The sequence below is a fragment of the Balaenoptera acutorostrata genome, chromosome 1, assembly GCF_949987535.1.
Source record: "Balaenoptera acutorostrata chromosome 1, mBalAcu1.1, whole genome shotgun sequence".
Lineage (NCBI taxonomy): Eukaryota > Metazoa > Chordata > Mammalia > Artiodactyla > Balaenopteridae > Balaenoptera > Balaenoptera acutorostrata.
Window position 1 is genome coordinate 164047685 of NC_080064.1, and position 17206 is coordinate 164064890.

Sequence of the window (17206 nt, forward strand, 5' to 3'; positions counted from 1 at the left end):
ACTTATGTAGTTCTTAGTATGACGTGCCAGACCCACACTACAAATAGATCTTATCAATCCTGTGAAGATGATCAGGGGATGATGATCTCACTCACACACACACACACACACACACACACACACACACATTTATGCAAAGCCTCTTTTGGGAAGGATACACAGGAACAAAACATGTGTTGCTTCTGAGGGTGGGGATGTCTTTTTTTATAAAAAAGAAAAGATGCAGTATCTACTTTTACTGGGAGAAAGACTGCTATTGAGTTTTATTTATTTATATGAATTTATTTATTTATTTATTTTGGGGTCTTCGTTGCTGTGCATGGGCTTTCGCTAGTTGCAGTGAGCGGGGGCTACTCTTCGTTGTGGTGCACGGGCTTTTCTCATTGTTGTGGCTTCTCTTGTTGCGGAGCATGGGCTCTAGGCGCACGGGCTTCAGTAGTTGTGGCACGTGGGCTCAGTAGTTGTGCCTTGTGGGCTCTAGAGCTCAGGCTCAGTAGTTGTGGCGCACGGGCTTAGTTGCTCCGCGGCATGTGGGATCTTCCCGGGCCAGGGCTCAAACCCGTGTCCCCTGCACTGGCAGGCGGATTCTTAACCAGTGTGCCACCAGGGAAGCCTGATACTGCATCTTAAAGACACTGCTACTAAAGAATTCAAGTTTTAAAAAAATAAATAAAAATGCATGACAATTAAAAAAAGGAAGACAAGTTTTCATACCTATTAAATAACCAAAAAAAAAACCCAAACAAAAAAACCATTGTTAATTCCCAGTACTGAAGAAACTGAGTGAATCAACAAACAAATTGATGGCGGCAATGCAAGCAAGTCGGCACACTCCCACGCTCATTCACTCAGTGAGGACCTATGCCGGGAAGATTAGCGTGTATCAGGATAAAACAAAACAATAAACAAACAAAAAAACCAGACAACTTGAAAGCGTAATCCCACTGTGAGAATTTATCCTGTGAAAATAATTCTAATCAAAGAGAATACAAAGCCTGTGAAACATAAACTTGATGGGCCATTATACATTCTGTAAAAATAATTAATGAGACTATGCCAAACACTGGGGGAAATTGGGGTTTTAAGGCTCTGACAAAGCAGAATGAGTAGGATCTGCACGGTGATCACACTGACACAAGGACATCACACGACAGCTGCAGCACCTGCCAACAGTCAACCACACAGCTTCCCATGGAGCTTAAACCTCTCTGCCCATTACCCCAGAAGTCAGACAGATGCATTAGGCTCTTCTTTGTTTTGGAGGGGTGCGGGGGAAAGCGGGGAAGGAGGGGGAAGGCAGTGCCTCATGGAAACTATGATGGAAACTGGCTAAAACAGCAGACTGGGTGCCTCAAGGATCCGGTCCAAGTAAGGGGACAAGACGACATGCACAAGAGAAGACGAACGGCCCACTGGGTCAGCGGGCTCAGCCCCCGAGGGCTTCCCACCTCCTCCCTGCACTAAAACCATGATTTCTTAAGGTAAGCCAAGTCTCCACTTCCTGCAACCAAAACTCTTTAACTCACATAAACATGTGTAACATAGAAAGTAACCCCCAAAACTAGAAAACACGAGAAGGGTACTCATTACAGCTAGAGGGTAATCCAGAAAAAAAAGTTTAAGTGGATAATGTTGAAACAATAAAATACATAAAAACAAAACTAGAATTTGCCAGGATGAGCTCAGAAGCTTTCACGCTGCTATCAGGTTCTTCACATTCTGATAAACTGTGCTACATAAAGATAGATACAGAGTTCTAGGCCTCAACTCAGTCAACACTTTCAAACTGTTACACAAAATGAACACAGGTTTCCACCCTGCTGCTGCTCGGGATACATATACAGTGTATTTAACGAGAGAGATAAATAATTTACACTTGAGTATTAAACTGTACTCCTCCTCAGTATTCCCTACCCACACCAATACTTTCTTTGAAGTTCAACACTTCAAACATAGTAACTGTTTTCTTTGTAAATATGAGACCTAGAGGCATTTCTTAAATTACAGAAATATTTAATATACAGTATATATACGAAACATACTGTATCAACAAATAAAAGGCTATTATATAAGACAACAGCACCTTACCTCGTACACTTCATCTTCTTAGAGTCCTTTCACACACATTATCTCAGAAACTTACATCAACCCTCAAATAAGCAGAGCAGATATTACTTTCTCTTTATAAATGAAGCAAAAGACTCATTTATAAATGAGTCTTTAAACTGGCTACTAAAATGAGAGGGTCACGGAGCAATTCTATTCTTCTTTATCCATCCTCTACTCTTTAAGTTGTTCCTTATGGCAAAAAAATATTTTATAGCAGAAGAATATTAGGAAATGCCTATTTAACCACAGTAACCAAACTTGAATAGAGATCTGGTCTTTTACTTTCTAGAAAAGAACAGCTTCATTTATTTAAAAGTACAATTACAGGGAATTCCCTGGCGGTCCAGTGGTTAGGACTCCGAGCTTTCACTGCCAAGGGTGCGGGTTCAATCCCTGGTCGGGGAACTGAGATCCCTAAGTTATACGGTGCGGCCAAAAAAAAAAAAAAGTACGATTACAAATAAGAATGATGAGCAATGTGTTCTAAGATAACTTTTCCCCCAAAATCCACAGGATTAACACTGGTATGAATGGTGAGTACATGAGTGGACCCTATTCCTGCTGTCACCCATGAAGACAGCTCTGTGGTGACTTTTTCTAGCTATGCTGAGCGCTTGGAGGTGGGCCAGCAATGTGACCTGCTGCTGACTCCCAGGTGGGAGATCTGGGTTCTAACCCCAGACTTGTTAATAATTATTAGGAAAGTAATGTCACCTCTCTGAATCTCAGCCTCCTTGTCTTCAAAATAAGAGTCCTAAGTTCCCTAAGAGCTGCCATTTAGTTCGGGTGTTTACTGCGGGTCGCAGTAAGAGCCAACATCTTCACAACAGTCTACAAGCTAGAAGTCAGCAATTCAGGCACGAAATGAGGACCTAAATAAAGGCAGTGGTAAGGAGGACAGAGGAAAGAAGGATAGATTCAACAGAAAGACAAGATCTGGTGACTAAATGGGGGCAGGGGGTGAGCAGCACATAGGGGTGGGGCAGGAAGGGGAGGAGAGAGGAGGGAGGGAGTTTTGCTTGCGTGAGTGGACCTGGGATCTGCCCGCTCCAACACCTGTCCCCACCCCCTCTCCAGTCCGCACCTCCTTCTAACCCTCTCTCCCCTCTGCTCCGCCAGCATCCTCCTTGCTGTCCGCCCCCTAGAGCCCGTGCACCGGCTGCTCCTGTCTGCAAGGCTGCTGGGTCGAAACCTCCTCGGAGCTCCCGGGGTCGAATGTGAAACTGGCCCCAGGCGCGGAGGGCAGGGAGAGACCGAAGGAAAAGGCAGCCCACTCCGGACTGGCGGGTGGCCACTCAGTAAGCAAGGGAGCTTGCTTCTGAGACTTGTCTCGGGGCTGCAGAACCCATGGATCCCTGCACCACCACCCCCCCGACCAGAATGTTAAAACCTTATGGAGGGGACTTCCCCGGTGGCGCAGCGGCTAAGAATCCGCCTGCCAATGCAGGGGACAGGGGTTCGAGCCCTGGTCCGGGAAGATCCCACATGCCGTGGAGCAACTAAGCCCGTGCGCGACAACTACTGAGCCTACACTCTAGAGCCCGCGAGCCACAACTACTGAGCCCGTGTGCCACAACTACTGAAGCCCACGCGCCTAGAGCCCGTGCTCCGCAACAAGAGAAGCCACCGCAATGAGAAGCCCGCGCACCACAACGAAGAGTAGCCCCCGCTCGCCGCAACTAAAGAAAGCCCGTGAGCAGCAACGAAGACCCAATGCAGCCAAAAATAAATAAATTAAATAAATAAATTAAAAAAAAAAAAAAAAAGCTTATGGAGAGGCTTTAATTGGGTCCAGTCTCCAGGCTGCGTCCTTGGGCAGCTTCAGGCTCGGGGGAAGGCAGGCGGAGCGCATATTCCAAGGACAGGAAAGTGGGTGCATGGCCTCCAAGCCGGGGTCCAGCTTGCAAGTCAAACCTGCGGTCACGCCTTCTTGATGACCTTCCCCGACAAACGTTCTTCCCGGTGTGCCAGCACGGCCTGCCCCCTCATCTCCCCGGGTCTTTATACTCCAACACTGCCTTCCCAGAGAGGCCTTCCCTGGCCATCCTGCCTAAAATCCCACCACCGTGCTCACACGTGCACACACGCGTGCGCACACGCGCACTTCTCCGCTGTCTCTCCTTGGCACAGTGACCATCATACCATATATTATAGTTATTTCACTTGCTTTTAATATCTGTCTTCCCTGCTAGAACATAAGCTCCACGAAGTCCAGGGTTTTTTCTGTTCCATACAATATCCTCAGCACCTTGATCTGTGCCTGGTCTGTGACGAGCACACAATAAGTATGTGTTTATGAATGAATACGTCCAGTAGCTGTTACTGCACTTGACAGATTCACCTCTGATTTATTTTCAGAGTAAGTGTTCCCTCAGGTATTGACAGATGGTAGAGCAGATAGTATAAAGCACAGCTACACGCACTGACAGAAATTAGTTTCCTCTCCTCATTTCTTCAAGCTTACATCATGCTACGTCTTCCTACTTCTGTTTCAACATTCTTTTCATTCATGAAAGATATATAGGCCATCTATTTTTGTGTTTTTCTTTTTGCCACACCGCCCAGCTTGTGGGATTTTAGTTCCCCAACCAGGGATCAAACACGGGGCCTCGGCAGTGAGAGCACTGAGCCCTAACCACTGGACCACCAGGGAATTCCCTATAGGCCATCTATTTTGTGGTTTAAGTTCTAATGTAGAAATCATCCTTACTAAATAGTTATGACAGCACACAGCACGAAATTCAAGAGGGAGAGAGAGCACGCTGTGTGGAGAGGACACAGCCAGCCCAGAGGAATAAATACCCCAACCTGGCTCCCTCCTTCTTATATCATCCATCCTACCACTCCCCACTGGACAAACCCAACTAGAAGTCGGACGGCAAGGCAGGCCATTCATGTGGTTTATAGAAGTCAACCTCCTGGGGCATAAAGCAGGGTAGAGACAGGCCAGCAAAAGCTGGTCCTCCTCTCCATGCTCAAACTCAATTACTTCAACCTCTGTGTGGTTAGAGAGGGCCCTTGAGCCACAATCTAAACAGAATGAGAACACAAGATATAGGAAAAGAATATCCCAAGCAGAGGGAAGAGCAAATGTAAAAGGCCCTGAGGAGGAATCAAGTTTGTCACATTTGTGGAAGAGGAAGGTCACTGTAGAGAGAGCAAGAGGAAAGGATTATAAGAGATCAATTCAAAGAGGCCAGATGATGCAAGACCTTAGAGGCCACTGGTCCTCAAGATGTGGTGCAGACAGAGGGTCTTTAACTATGGATGGCTAGGTCCCACCTTCAGAGTTTCTGATTCAGTAGATCTAGGATGGGGACTGAGACGCTGCATTTCTAACGAGCTGCCGTGTGGTGCTGACACTGCTGCTCTAGAAACCACAAGCTCGAGAGCCACTGTTCAAAGGCCAGAGCAAGGAATTTGGATTTTAATCTAAGAGACCACAGGAGGCAAATCATTAGAGACTAAAAGCAGATTAGTGGTTGCCAGGGCTGGGGGAGTGCCTGCTCAGAGGTACAGGGCTTCTTTTTGGGGGGATGAGAATGCTCTGGAATTAGTGGTGATGGTTGTACCATCTTGTAAACACACCAAAAACCACTGAATTGGATACTTCAAAATGCTGGTACGTAAATCATATCTCAATTTAAAAAAAAAAAAAAGAAGTCATTGGAGGATTCTGAACAGGGTATTGAAGTCATTTTTATGTCATTTTTTAAAAAATCACTCTGGCTACTATATGAGTAGACTACAGGGGGACAGGCATGAAAGACCAATTAAGAGGAAATGTAGCACATAAAATGAGATATAATGGTAGCACAGACTGCAGGTAACAGCAAAGGTAGTGAAAGATGGCCGCACTGGGGTTATATTTTGAAGCAGAGCCAACAAGACTTGCTTAATGGACAGAATATGGGATGTGAGCGTAGAGAGAAATTAAGAGTGAACGTGGATCTGGTGTCTAAGCAACGGAGTTAAGAGTAGTGTGACTTACTGAGCTGAGGAAGGAGGAACAGGCTGGGGAAGGGCCCACAAGTCAGGGGTCTCGTCCAGAAGTCCCACAGAGAACAAGGATCCAGCAAAGGACTGGGAAAGATCCATCCATAAAAAAACAGAAAGAAACCCAAAGGAGTGTGGAGTACCAGAGACCAAGTAAACACAGTGTTTCAGATGAAGCTCAGAGATCTCAGAAATGAGGGCTGAGGACTGGTCCCCAGGCTCGGCAAGATGGAGGCTGCTGGGCGCCTTGACCAGCGCTGTCTGAGGAATGAGGTTGAAGGCCTGGTTGAGACAGGCTGAGAGCCGGAGGGAAGGATGCAGAGACTCAGAACAGAAAGACGGAAAAAACGGAGCCACAGATGGAAGAAGACACAGTGAAAGGGGTGTTTTGTTTCTTCTTTATTTCAACATGGAGTTTTTTTTTTTTTTTTTAGAAGATTTTTTTTTTTAAATATTTATTTATTTATTTATTTATGGCTGTTTTGGGTCTTTCGTTTCTGTGCGAGGGCTTTTCTCCAGCTGTGGCAAGTGGGGGCCACTCTTCATCGCGCTGCACGGGCCTCTCATTATCGCGGCCCCTCCCGCTGCGGAGCACAGGCTCCAGACGCGGGCTCAGTAATTGTGGCTCACGGGCCCAGCCGCTCCGCGGCATGCGGGATCCTCCCAGACCAGGGCTCGAACCCGCGTCCCCTGCATTGGCAGGCAGACTCCCAACCACTGCGCCACCAAGGAAGCCCCAACATGGAGTTTTTACAGGACGCTTTAACGGATGGAATGATCCAGTCAAGAGAGGAAATGATGTTGATGATGCTGAATCTGTATCTCTAGCCACTGCCTGCTCCCTAGACTGCCCAGCGGTGATCTGCGTCCGGAGAACCCACAAACACTTTATGCTAAGGCTTGGCCAAAGCAGCAGAGTCCCATTCTCACTTATTTTCTTTGTTGTAGTGATTATTTTACTTTTTAAGTTACAAAGATAGTTTATCTTTATTTTGAAGATTTCTTAATTGGACACCACAGCACGGTGACAACGACAGAGCTGGAAGAGGTGGCTTTGAGCCGTGACAGTATGACAGTTCATGTGCAGCTGAGAGCAAGTGTCTTCCCATCCACACCAGAGAAGGGGTGGGGGAGAGGAACCACCCACCGGGTCCAGCTGCTCCTGATGGCCATAATACCTATAATTGCTACACTTCCCCCTAGAAAATTCTGATTAGAACAAAAAGGCATCACACCATTTGAAATTAACCTTTAAAACTCATTTCACCCATCTTTAAATTCATAGACTTTAAGGATGTCCCCAAGTTTTAAAGGTTAAATATCACTTGCATTTATATATCACTTATAATTTTAAATCTTTTAATTATAATCTGCCCACAATTATGGGCTTTACTGATAATTTGTAACTATTTCAAATTTTATAGAGGAAGTGAAACAGGCATTTTCTCAATAAGTATCAATTCTCTTCTTCTTAACTTTACTTGGAAAAGGAGCAAAAAAGAAAAACGATATGGTTGTCAAGTGGCGGGGTGGGGGGAGGGATGGACTGGGAGTTTGGGGTTAGTAGATGCAAAAGATTACACTGAGAATGGATAAACAACAAGGTCCTAATGTACAGCACAGGGAACTATATTCAGTACCCTATGATAAGCCATAATGGAAAAGAATACTAAAAAAAAATAAAAGAAGAATGTAAAGAAAAAAGAAAAGAGGGTCAAAACAGAGGGCTGGTTAAACTAACCTATCATGTTAACCTGAGAAAAAGTAGGCACACATGCTCTTTATATTGGTACTTTCCTTTCATCTTTGTTTCATAAGTGTACTGTGCTACAAAAGATAAAAGAATTCTTCAAAATGTAATTTAATTACCTAAAAAATAAAACAAAATCAAGATGAAGCTGTTTTTATTTCATTTTGATGAAGCAGTTTTTTTTGGGTTTTTTTTGTTTTTTTTTTTTTTAAGAAAGAACTAAAGGGGACTTAATCAGTGAAGGCAGTTTACAAGTAGAGGGGGTTTTTTGTTTTGTTTTGTTTTGTTTTTTTTAATTAACTTATTTATTTTTGGCTGTGTTGGGTCTTCGTTTCTGTGCGAGGGCTTTCTCTAGCTGTGGCAAGTGGGGACCACTCTTCATCGCGGTGCGCGGGCCTCTCACAGTCGCGGCCTCTCTTGTTGCGGAGCACAGGCTCCAGACGCGCAGGCTCAGTAATCATGGCTCACGGGCCCAGCCGCTCCGCGGCATGTGGGATCTTCCCAGACCAGGGCTCGAACCCGTGTCCCCTGCATTGGCAGGCAGACTCTCAACCACTGCGCCACCAGGGAAGCCCTTGATGAAGCAGTTTTATCAGCATGTTGAAAACTTACTAAAGAAAGAAATTTTAGCCTATTCTATCAACTAAGTCCTTCTGAAAACAATTGTGGCCAAGAATTCATGATCTTTAATGATAAAAAATAAAACTGCTAAATCTTAGAAGTTTTCAGCATCTGATACCAAAATATTTTAGAAGGAAAAAGCACAAAGAGCAAAACTTTCAAAAATGTGTCAGTTATGTATTATTTTATTACAAAACAGTATTCACCATATCTTACTATACAAATGGAAAAATATAATATGTGCATACATACATGTAATACATGCCAAAAAAAAAAAGCCTGGAATTAAATTCACCAAATTAACAGTAGTTATACCTTGGTGATAAGATTATGAAATAAATTTGGGGGAGCTTATCTATGCTTAAGTTTTCTATAATGATTAAACATCACTTGGATAATAAAATTGATTTTTTAAGGAATCAATAATGAAATTAGTAAGATAAACATAAAGTACCATTTTTATTCCCTGGGTTCTTGCTATGAGATATGTAAGGCAAATATCTGTCTGACAATGCCTTTCTAGGGTTACCATACTGCCTTAACTTCAGCCGGGGACTAAAAATAAACAATCAAGAAATATATCTTAAATGTCCATTAGAATGGAATATTATTCAGCCATAAAAGGAATGAAGTACTGATGCATACTACACATAGATGAACTTTGAGAACATTATGCTAAGTGACAGAAGCCAGACACAAAAAGAACCATCCAGAATATTCAAATCCATAGGGACAAAAACTAGATTAATGTTTAGCAGCGGCTGGGGGGAGGCGGAATAGGGAGTGACTCTGGAGGATGGAGTTTCTCTCTGGGGTGATGAAAATGTTCTGGAATTAGTGGTGATAACCTTGTGAATATACTTTAAAAAAAAACCCTACTGAATTATATACTCTGTAGGGTGAATTTTATGGTATGTGAATTATATCACAATTAAAAATGCCTACTACATACTTACTATGTGAGAAATATAAAAATCTCTTAAAAGAAATAAAATTTACTCATGAAAAGATTAGAGAACAATTTAGTACCGAATTACATGAGTGAGGCTGTAGGTAAAACGGAAATTCAGAAAGGAGAAAGATGAATGTGATCTGAGGTAGACTGAGATTTCAACAAAGAGGCATAAATTAATGGAAAGCATAAAGAAATAAAAGAAAAACAATAATCTATAGTAACCTTACTTCCAAAATGCCATCTTTTCCTGACACTTTAGATTTTTTTTTTTTTTTTTTTGGATTTTTCTTATTTATTTATTTATTTATTTATTTATTTTTTTGGCTGTGTTGGGTCTTCGGTTCGTGCGAGGGCTTTCTCCAGTTGCGGCAAGCGGGGGCCACTCTTCATCGCGGTGCGGGGACCGCTCTTCATCGCGGTGCGCGGGCCTTTCTCTATCGCGGCCCCTCCCGTCGCGGGGCACAGGCTCCAGACGCGCAGGCTCAGCAATTGTGGCTCACGGGCCCAGCTGCTCCGTGGCATGTGGGATCTTCCCAGACCAGGGCTCGAACCCGTGTCCCCTGCATTAGCAGGCAGATTCTCAACCACTGCGCCACCAGGGAAGCCCTAGATTTTTTAAAACACCATATTCTAAAGAAAATAGAGGTGACTTCCTTAGCTTCTTTCCCATATGGAAGCAAGGAAAATGGAGTTCCCTAGAGTTGAATCCCCTGGGAGGCTGCCGTGAGAAACCCGGTTATTCTCACTGACTCACAACTGTGTTCCTGGGAACTTGTGACGTAAATTAATTTCATCATAAAGACTGCAGCAATAATCAGATCAAAACAACACATGAGCCTTTACAGCTGTACCTGCGGCTATGAGGACAATAAATTGCTGGGGCATCTGAAAATGCTCATGACGTCTAGCTTGGATGGAACAGAGGAGATGGCTTTTCTTCCCTTAAAAGCTGGTCAGCCCTTCTCAGTGACATACAGACATAAACTGTTAACTTCTTTCCAACTTGTAAATCAAGAACTTCATTTTTTTTTATAGTATGAGCCACAAAGAGAATAGATTACCCAATAAACAACAAGAGTCAAATCTAGAGTATACTTAAGAGCAGAGGCTATAACAGACAGATCACACAGGGCAATACAAATGGTAAAACTTGAGGGTGGGAGGATAAATTAAATTAAAACAACAAGGTGTCACTTACAACTATTAAATTTGTCTTCTATTAAAAGATAACATCTAACAGGGATGAGGTTGTGGGAAAGTGATTCATTCAAAGACATAATGATGGTACTAAAAATTGTTAAAAATCGCGTTTGGAAAGTAAAATGAATCATGTATCAAAAACCATAAATTTATGTATACCTCATGAATTACCCCTAGAGAAATAAATAAAATGAATAAAAACTCTAAATGCCTGAAGATTTTCACTACAGTGCTAGATCAATAAACAGCAAGATAGAAAACTAAATATCCAGTAAGTTAAGCATGGAAAAGTAAGTTAAAATACAACTGCTGGAAGGACTATGACCCAGCTACCAACTACTGTAAGCATAGTGTCAGAAAAATGGTAAGATAAAGTTATAAAACAGTAATATTAAGTTGTAGATTGTAACCATTTAAAACATCTGGGGACTTCCCTGGTGGCGCAGTGGTTAAGAATCCACCTGCCAATGCAGGGGACACGGGTTCAAGCCCTGGTCCGGGAAGATCCCACATGCGGCGAAGCAACTATGCCCGTGAGCCACAACTACTGAGCCTGCGCTCTAGAGCCCGTGAGCCACAACTACTGAGCCCGCGAGCCACAACTACTGAAGCCCGCGTGCCTAGAGCCCATGCTCGCAACAGGAGAAGCCACCGCAATGAGAAGCCCGCGCACCGCAACGAAGAGTAGCCCCCGCTCGCCGCAACTAGAGAAAGCCCGCGCACAGCAACAAAGACCAAACACAGCCAAAAAAAAAAAGTCTAAAACATATGGACACAGGAACTGACTTGTATGGAATACGTAAGTGAAATCCGTGGTATTATGAGATTGGGTATAGATGTCACTTTAAATTTGTTTAAATCTCAATGTTAATATATTTTTACAATAATTTACAATTTAAAGGTACACATAACACAATACAAACTGTGATAAAAGAATGTGAAAATATTTCACTAAAAACAGTAAATGTGGTTCAATTCTTAAAGTGATCAATCTGAAGAGAAAGAAGATTCAGGGAAAGATCAAACACTATGTTAAGCTGGGCCAGGCCACACCTCCCCACACGCTGTGCACAGTAATTCACACCCAAGTCATGTCTGAAGGAAGGCTTGCCTTTCCAAACATCCAAAATCACAGACAATTTTCATTTAAAAAGAATAGATCAAAGATTTATTTTTAAGAGTTCCATTTTTACAGGACATGTATTCACTGTAACTATAATGTTATGCTATTAACACAAGAATGACTCATTTTAAAGAGGAATTATTTCAGATTAAAATTTGGAAGACTTTTCCAAGAGGAAATTAAAAAAAAAAAAACTGGCCCGTGCATTTACAAGAAATTTACTTGTGTCAGAGGCCAAAGTTTATTCCTTTTATTGAAAAAACCATGTGAAGTTCCACAGAAAGAAAAAAAGAATTAAGAGTTTAAGACGTTCCCTGTCAGAGAAAGGAAATTAAGCTTTGCAATAATACCTTCAGAGCTTTGATTTACAAAAACTCAAATTGCTTAGGATTACCTAAGAGGAAAAAAAAAAAAAAGAATGTAAGAGGAGAAAAAATTGCCCTTTAGAAAAAAATGAACAATCTGTAAAAAGAGTGACATAAATCCTCCCCAATCTTACAACTCACAGGAAACTCATCATAGGGACAGCCAGGTAATAATGCTAGTAGTGAGATTAAAGTCAAGATGGGTTTTGTATTTAATAATTCCTCTGTGGAGAAAGAATGCAATGAATGAAGGAAGCCCCCAGACTTCCTTCCAGAAGAGGATGCTGCTACTAGGCTTCCTGTGACTGGTCAAGAAAAGCACCTCTCTCAACACTCATACGTATAGAACGGGGATTTGATTAAGACACAGAAACAACAACCAAAGCTTCTTTCAGTCTCTCAAACGCACAGAGCCATTCAGCCCAACTATGGCTTACAACCCTGGAAGGGGTTAGAAATGAGATGCAGATAGTTCCGATCTTCCGGGATTTTCAGCGTCCTGCTCCTCGGAGTCCCGGCTGTCTGCTCCCGTGGTCACTCTGCTGGCAGGGACCGTGCACCGAAAACACTGGGTGGCTCATTTGGCTCCCTAACTTGGACACGCTCCGTCCTAGCGGTGGGCTGGGCTGCCAGCCTTCTGTAGGAAGTGTGCCGTCCTAGTGGCGGGCTGGGCTGCCGGCCTTCTGTAGGAAGTATGCTGTCCCATTACCCCAGTTATCCCAGCCTGGTCGGCCCTTCCGCCTCTCCCCCCATCTCAGTGGGCAACCCAACAGAGGTCTCTGTGGAGCCTCCCTCAGGAGCAGCGGGGACACTACACCTTTGAGTCCTTTCCCTCAAAGAGATACTCTCCAGCCTCCCTGATGATCAGTCCAACCTTATCACAGTTATCAGATGATCACTGCTTACAGAGGCCTATTATGACTTCTGAGCCGTCTCTCCTGCCTAGAGTTTACTCTCGAGGTCATTAAACTGCTTTATTAAATCTTCATCAATTACCATGAGTTACATCTACTAATGTTGTACTAAAGATCAATGATATTTAAACCTACTTCTACACTAAGTGTACCACTCATACACCACATGTACTGCCTTTTTAGCATGGAATATTTTAAACATCAGTCCATCAGTTTCTATGAGACATCTGAGTTATTTTTTAAAAAATTATAAAATCATATTCAATGGATTTTTTTTTAACATCATAAGCTATTTCTTTGGTCACAAGAGCAAGTGAGTAGAATCTAGAAATCAATGACACATTCGTCTACCAATTTAAACAGTACTGTTAAAAAAGTTCATCACATGTGGAATATCCTAACCATTCATTCAGTGTCACCTAGCGTACACAATCATTTTCTGAGATAATTACCATTCTGGGGAAAATGACACAGCAAATATGAAGTGGTTACTTTAATTGTGGGAAAAATTCATTACATACTGAAAAATAGCTGGTCTTAGGTATCTGATTACATAACCACTTCATCTACGTAAACAGAACAGTCACCTCCCCTGAGACTAAGAGGAGTCTTATCCCATCAACGTCAGTCACTCTAAAGAAGTTCCTGGTTCTGCTTCCTCTCAATCCCAACTCCTTGTTGACTTCAACATCTTTCATCCACTCATCCATTAGGATTTACTGAGAACCAATGTCACACTGGGAACACAGTGATGGGAAAGCCTGCACTCTTTGGGGCGGGAAGAAGAGACTGATGATAGACAAATGAGCATGGTGTATAAGGTGATGTGACAGAAAGTGATGCAGATGATGAGAGGAAGCGTCCAATCATGGTTGGGGGAGGCGTCTGGGGAGGGGCGGCTGAACTGAGGCTGAAGGAGCTGGCCACTCGAAACATCCGGGGACGACATTCCATGCAACGGCCCTGAGATGGGGGACGGGCTTGGCCTGTTGCACGACCACAAAGAAGGCCAGTATATCAGGAATACAGGCACGTGTGAACGAGGGCAGAGAGGTAAACAGCTGATGCAGGGCCTTGTAGGTCAAGAATAAGGATGCGGGGTGAAGAATGAGGGAAAAGTCACTAGAGTAGTTCTCAAAGTGTGGTCCCCAGACCAACAGTATCAGCATCACCTAGGAACTTGTCAGAAACAGAAAGTCTCAGGCCCCTGCCTAGACCTCCTGACTCAGAAAACCTTGGGGTGGGGCTCAGCAATCCCACTGAAGTTTGAGAACCACTGCATTAGGGGGTTATAAGCAGGGACGTAACACGAAGTAAGTTTCTGGGTAACGTGCTGTAAATAAAGTAAAGCATTAGTTGTTTCACCAAGAGATAACAGCAGTGCACCTTAATCTGTACAGTGTATATTAACTATTATAATGCCAATGGTTAACCCAGTGACAATGTCAAAACACCACAGATTTTATACCTGTAACTTACATAATACGGAACATCAATTATACTTCAATTTAAAAAATCAGATTCATATACAATGGTATTTATCTTTGCAGATTTTGAATTTCAAGGAATTTCTGGTCAATTTCAAGAAATACTAAAACCCAGGGGCTTCCCTGGTGGCGCAGTGGTTAAGAATCCACCTGCCAATGCAGGGGACACGGGTTTGAGCCCTGGTCCAGGAAGATCCCACATGCCGTGGAGCAACTAAGCCCATGCGCCACAACTACTGAGCCTGCACTCTAGAGCCCATGAGCCGCAACTACTGAGCCCATGCACCACAACTACTGAAGCCCGCGCGCCTAGAGCCCGTGCTCCGCAACAAGAGAAGTCACAGCTATGAGAAGCCCGCGCACCATAATGAAGAGTAGCCCCCGCTCGTCACAACTAGAGGAAGCCCGCACACAGCAACAAGGACCCAACGCAGCCAAAAATAAATAAATAAATTTATTAAAAAACAAACAAACAAAAAGAAATACTAAGACCCAAAACACATTTTAAATTATCTGCCCCACAGTTAGGGCCTCAAATCACCAAGTGAGAAATCTAGAGAACCCACTCTTTTCCTCACTTCTCTCCCTAGCATAGCTCACGTTTCCTCCACCCTGTTCCTTAGTGTCAAAGTCATCCCTATCCTTCTCGCATAATTCAAAGCCATAAAACTGCCTCCAACCCCGTCCCTCCCACCCATATACACCTCCAGCCGGAAGTAAACTTTCTCTTTGCTTCTCACACAACCACTCACACCATAGTTGTTTGGATCCCTGTCTCATTTGTCTTACTGATCTATAAATTCCTTTGGGACAGAGGTTTTCGTCCTTAAATGCTTCCTCCTCCCAGATTTTCTCCTCCCCCCGCAAAATACTACACATAGCAAATCAGTAATACGTGTTTGTTCAACTGAACCAATACTGTGGTTCGAAGACTCAAAGTTCCCCAGAAGATGGGAACGTGAACAGGAGACAGACTTGAAGAGAGTATGTTCACGTCATCAGGCGTAAGAAGCGTTTATATGCGAACACGTGGTATATCTTCAAAGTGAGCTTTCTCAGAGCCAGTGTCTCAAGTGAAGAAAACAAAGCATTCTGCTAACTTTGGGATAACCTCAGAAATCTTTTCTCTCCTTTTCAACTATGCCTGAAGCCTGATTTAGATAGATTTCAAATTCCACCAAAGCTTTAGGCTACTCTGCTTTAAATGTCTGTCATAGACAAACAACAAAGTAAAAGAACTAAAAAAATATATTCAACTAGTTCATTCTCCACCTCACCATCTCAACCATTCTGTAAGCTTAACGTTGGTTAGTATGCTTTCTTCTAAACGGAGTACTGCTGTCTTGTAGGCATGTGTCTTGTTTTACATAAAGATACTGTTACAGACCTCATTCTATCTTCTGCTTTTATTCACTAAGCACCGAATTTTTTTTATAGTTTTTATTGGAGTATAGTTGATTTGCAACATTGTGTTAGTTTCTGCTGTACCGCAAAGAAAATCAATTATACATATACATATATCCACTTTTTTTTTAAATTTATTTATTTTATTTATTTATTTTTGGCTGTGCTGGGTCTTCGCTGCTGTGCATGGGCTTTCTCTAGTTGCGGCGAGTGGGGGCTACTCTTTGCTGTGGTGTGTGGGCTTCTCATCGCAGTGGCTTCTCATTGCGGAGCACGGGCTCTAGGTGCACGGGCTTCAGTAGTTGCAGCACGCGGCTCAGTAGCTGTGGCTCACGGGCTCTAGAGCACAGGCTCAGTAGTTGTGGTGCATGGGCTTAGCTGCTCCGCGGCATGTGGGATCTTCCCGGACCAGGGATCGAACCCGTGTCCCCTGCATTGGCAGGGGGATTCTCAACCACTGCGCCACCAGGGAAGCCCTATATCCAACTCTTTTTTAGATTCTTTTCCCATATAGGTCATTACAGAGTATTGAGTAGAGTTCCCTGTAAGCAGTGTATTTTTAAGATCCATCCATGATGCCATGAGTACAACCAACCCACTGCTTCTACTTCTTTCCTTTCTACCTCGCACTTTGCTATGGAAGTGGTCCTCCATTTTCAAAGATTTCACCTCTGTGAAATTCTCTGGGAAAGCTTAAAACCCAACTATGGACACAAATTTAAATAGGCAAGAACTACCCTCGCCAAAGAAAATCAAAAATAAGAACATTCGTCACCCAAACAACATTTATTAAAAGCGCACAGTGTATCACACGCTGTGCTCCGTGTTAGAAACACAGAGACGAGAGGACCGGCCACACACTCAAGCAGCACACAGAGCAACACAGAGGCACAGCAAACACGTGACAACGGGAGAACTTCCTGGTGGAGGTTCAGAGGACGTGCAGTGAGAACAGGGAAAAAAAACACTCCTTTCAAGGAGTACTACTGAACCGAAAACTGCAGGATGAGTAAGACAAGCAGGAAGAGGGCCATCCAGGCAGAAAAACATCACATGTAAAGGAGTGAGAAAACCTAGCATGCTGTCATCACTGCAATCCTGGAACTGCTGAAACAGGAAGATGTGAGGACAAAGAGAAGAGACAGGTCACTTTTAAACCCGTGAGCCGCAGCTGCGCCGTAGAAACCTACAACGTACAAAACTTGTTTTACACACACAGAAAATTATGGCAAAGTCAGATGGTGCAGAGCAGGCGGTGGATGGCAATGTACAAGAAGGTGCA

General features: G+C 43.4%; 1 protein-coding gene across 1 annotated transcript in view; it reads right to left on the minus strand.

Moving 5' to 3' along the window:
- TP53BP2 (tumor protein p53 binding protein 2) overlaps positions 1 to 17206 on the minus strand; it is a 62658-nt gene that overhangs the window by 35972 nt on the left and 9480 nt on the right. The gene's annotated exons all lie outside the window — the stretch shown is intronic.